This window comes from Oncorhynchus kisutch, linkage group LG9 (genome assembly GCF_002021735.2).
Source record: "Oncorhynchus kisutch isolate 150728-3 linkage group LG9, Okis_V2, whole genome shotgun sequence".
Taxonomy (NCBI): Eukaryota; Metazoa; Chordata; class Actinopteri; order Salmoniformes; family Salmonidae; genus Oncorhynchus; species Oncorhynchus kisutch.
Genome location: NC_034182.2, coordinates 43,810,747 through 43,815,746, shown reverse-complemented (window position 1 = coordinate 43,815,746; position 5,000 = coordinate 43,810,747).

Sequence of the window (5,000 nt, the reverse complement as noted above, 5' to 3'; positions counted from 1 at the left end):
TTATGTATTGACTATTATGTATTGACTATTATGTATTGACTATGTGTTGACTATTATGTGTTGACTATTATGTATTGACTATTATGTGTTGACTATTATGTATTGACTATTATGTGTTGACTATTATGTGTTGACTATTATGTATTGACTATTATGTATTGACTATTATGTATTGACTATTATGTGTTCTATTGCCTTGACTGTTGATCTGGCTGTGTCAAAACTACTATTGTTGTTTTCAAACTCTCGTAAAAAATAAAATCTGATTAACTACATGTTCACTCATTAGATGGTTCTCCAATCAAACGTGTTCCCGTTTATCAATACTTAGACATTGGGATTGTTGTTGTTTTTTTAAACATATAGATGAGCTGGTTACATAAGAAGCTAAGATTTAAAGTTGTATTTTTCTACAGAAACGGATCGTAACGTTCTCTAAGCAGTAGGAAGCAGGTTATTCCTACAAAAACGGATCGTAACTTTCTCTAAGCAGTAGGAAGCAGGTTATTCCTACAGAAACAGATGGTGCCTTTCTCTAAGCAGTAGGAAGCAGATTATTCCTACAGAAAAGGATCGTAACTTTCTCTAAGCAGTAGGAAGCAGGTTATTCCTACAGAAACAGATGGTGCCTTTCTCTAAGCAGTAGGAAGCAGGTTATTCCTACAGAAACGGATCGTAACTTTCTCTAAGCAGTAGGAAGCAGGTTATTCCTACAGAAACGGATCATAACTTTCTCTAAGCAGTAGGAAGCAGGTTATTCCTACAGAAACGGATCGTAACTTTCTCTGAGCAGTAGGAAGCAGGTTATTCCTACAGAAACGGATCGTAACTTTCTCTAAGCAGTAGGAAGCAGGTTATTCCTACAGAAACGGATCGTAACGTTCTCTGAGCAGTAGGAAGCAGGTTATTCAGTCAACCTTTTGATCTGTTGTTGATTATGGTGATGTTATTGTTATTATTGTTATTTATCAAAGTGCAGCTGCTAAAACTCTTAAACCTTTGGATGCCATCTCCCATAATGCCCTTTGTTTCATTTCAGGGGACAGTTTTAATACTCATCACTGTATCCTCTATCTAAAGGTTGGCTGGACTTCACTGAAGACCTCATTCCATCTCCCATAATGCCCTTTGTTTCGTTACAGGGGACAGTTGTAATACTCATCACTGCATCCTCTATCTAAAGGTTGGCTGGACTTCACTGAAGACCTCATTCCATCTCCCATAATGCCCTTTGTTTCGTTACAGGGGACAGTTGTAATACTCAACACTGCATCCTCTATCTAAAGGTTGGCTGGACTTCACTGAAGACCTCATTCCATCTCCCATAATGCCCTTTGTTTCATTACAGGGGACAGTTGTAATACTCATCACTGTATCCTCTATCTAAAGGTTGGCTGGACTTCACTGAAGACCTCATTCCATCTCCCATAATGCCCTTTGTTTCATTACAGGGGACAGTTTTAATACTCATCACTGCATCCTCTATCTAAAGGTTGGCTGGACTTCACTGAAGACCTCATTCCATCTCCCATAATGCCCTTCGTTTCGTTACAGGGGACAGTTTTAATACTCATCACTGCATCCTCTATCTAAAGGTTGGCTGGACTTCACTGAAGACCTCATTCCATCTCCCATAATGCCCTTCGTTTCATTACAGGGGACAGTTGTAATACTCATCACTGTATCCTCTATCTAAAGGTTGGCTGGACTTCACTGAAGACCTCATTCCGTCTCCCATAATGCCCTTTGTTTCGTTACAGGGGACAGTTTTAATACTCATCACTGTATCCTCTATCTAAAGGTTGGCTGGACTTCACTGAAGACCTCATTCCATCTCCCATAATGCCCTTCGTTTCGTTACAGGGGACAGTTGTAATACTGATCACTGCATCCTCTATCTAAAGGTTGGCTGGACTTCACTGAAGACCTCATTCCATCTCCCATAATGCCCTTTGTTTCGTTACAGGGGACAGTTGTAATACTCATCACTGCATCCTCTATCTAAAGGTTGGCTGGACTTCACTGAAGACCTCATTCCATCTCCCATAATGCCCTTTGTTTCATTACAGGGGACAGTTTTAATACTCATCACTGCATCCTCTATCTAAAGGTTGGCTGGACTTCACTGAAGACCTCATTCCATCTCCCATAATGCCCTTCGTTTCGTTACAGGGGACAGTTTTAATACTCATCACTGCATCCTCTATCTAAAGGTTGGCTGGACTTCACTGAAGACCTCATTCCATCTCCCATCGTGCCCTTCGTTTCATTACAGGGGACAGTTGTAATACTCATCACTGCATCCTCTATCTAAAGGTTGGCTGGACTTCACTGAAGACCTCATTTCATCTCCCATAATGCCCTTCGTTTCATTACAGGGGACAGTTGTAATACTCATCACTGTATCCTCTATCTAAAGGTTGGCTGGAATTCACTGAAGACCTCATTCCATCTCCCATAATGCCCTTCGTTTCATTACAGGGGACAGTTGTAATACTCACCATTGTGTCCTCTATCTAAAGGTTGGCTGGACTTCACTGAAGACCTCATTCCATCTCCCATAATGCCCTTCGTTTCATTACAGGGGACAGTTGTAATACTGATCACTGTATCCTCTATCTAAAGGTTGGCTGGACTTCACTGAAGACCTCATTCCATCTCCCATCGTGCCCTTCGTTTCATTACAGGGGACAGTTTTAATACTCATCACTGCATCCTCTATCTAAAGGTTGGCTGGACTTCACTGAAGACCTCATTCCATCTCCCATCGTGCCCTTCGTTTCATTACAGGGGACAGTTGTAATACTCATCACTGTATCCTCTATCTAAAGGTTGGCTGGACTTCACTGAAGACCTCATTCCATCTCCCATAATGCCCTTCGTTTCATTACAGGGGACAGTTGTAATACTGATCACTGTATCCTCTATCTAAAGGTTGGCTGGACTTCACTGAAGACCTCATTCCATCTCCCATCGTGCCCTTCGTTTCATTACAGGGGACAGTTGTAATACTCATCACTGTATCCTCTATCTAAAGGTTGGCTGGACTTCACTGAAGACCTCATTCCATCTCCCATAATGCCCTTCGTTTCATTACAGGGGACAGTTGTAATACTCATCACTGTATCCTCTATCTAAAGGTTGGCTGGACTTCACTGAAGACCTCATTCCATCTCCCATAATGCCCTTCGTTTCATTACAGGGGACAGTTGTAATACTGATCACTGTATCCTCTATCTAAAGGTTGGCTGGACTTCACTGAAGACCTCATTCCATCTCCCATAATGCCCTTTGTTTCATTACAGGGGACAGTTGTAATACTGATCACTGTATCCTCTATCTAAAGGTTGGCTGGACTTCACTGAAGACCTCATTCCATCTCCCATAATGCCCTTCGTTTCATTACAGGGGACAGTTGTAATACTCACCATTGTGTCCTCTATCTAAAGGTTGGCTGGACTTCACTGAAGACCTCATTCCATCTCCCATAATGCCCTTCGTTTCATTACAGGGGACAGTTGTAATACTGATCACTGTATCCTCTATCTAAAGGTTGGCTGGACTTCACTGAAGACCTCATTCCATCTCCCATCGTGCCCTTTGTTTCATTACAGGGGACAGTTGTAATACTGATCACTGTATCCTCTATCTAAAGGTTGGCTGGACTTCACTGAAGACCTCATTCCATCTCCCATAATGCCCTTTGTTTCATTACAGGGGACAGTTGTAATACTGATCACTGTATCCTCTATCTAAAGGTTGGCTGGACTTCACTGAAGACCTCATTCCATCTCCCATAATGCCCTTCGTTTCATTACAGGGGACAGTTGTAATACTGATCACTGTATCCTCTATCTAAAGGTTGGCTGGACTTCACTGAAGACCTCATTCCATCTCCCATAATGCCCTTCGTTTCATTACAGGGGACAGTTGTAATACTGATCACTGTATCCTCTATCTAAAGGTTGGCTGGACTTCACTGAAGACCTCATTCCATCTCCCATCGTGCCCTTCGTTTCATTACAGGGGACAGTTGTAATACTCATCACTGTATCCTCTATCTAAAGGTTGGCTGGACTTCACTGAAGACCTCATTCCATCTCCCATAATGCCCTTCGTTTCATTACAGGGGACAGTTGTAATACTCACCATTGTGTCCTCTATCTAAAGGTTGGCTGGACTTCACTGAAGACCTCATTCCATCTCCCATAATGCCCTTCGTTTCATTACAGGGGACAGTTGTAATACTGATCACTGTATCCTCTATCTAAAGGTTGGCTGGACTTCACTGAAGACCTCATTCCATCTCCCATAATGCCCTTTGTTTCATTACAGGGGACAGTTGTAATACTGATCACTGTATCCTCTATCTAAAGGTTGGCTGGACTTCACTGAAGACCTCATTCCATCTCCCATAATGCCCTTCGTTTCATTACAGGGGACAGTTGTAATACTGATCACTGTATCCTCTATCTAAAGGTTGGCTGGACTTCACTGAAGACCTCATTCCATCTCCCATAATGCCCTTTGTTTCGTTACAGGGGACAGTTGTAATACTCATCACTGTATCCTCTATCTAAAGGTTGGCTGGACTTCACTGAAGACCTCATTCCATCTCCCATAATGCCCTTTGTTTCATTACAGGGGACAGTTGTAATACTGATCACTGTATCCTCTATCTAAAGGTTGGCTGGACTTCACTGAAGACCTCATTCCATCTCCCATAATGCCCTTTGTTTCATTACAGGGGACAGTTGTAATACTCATCACTGTATCCTCTATCTAAAGGTTGGCTGGACTTCACTGAAGACCTCATTCCATCTCCCATAATGCCCTTTGTTTCATTACAGGGGACAGTTGTAATACTCATCACTGTATCCTCTATCTAAAGGTTGGCTGGACTTCACTGAAGACCTCATTCCATCTCCCATAATGCCCTTTGTTTCATTACAGGGGACAGTTGTAATACTGATCACTGTATCCTCTATCTAAAGGTTGGC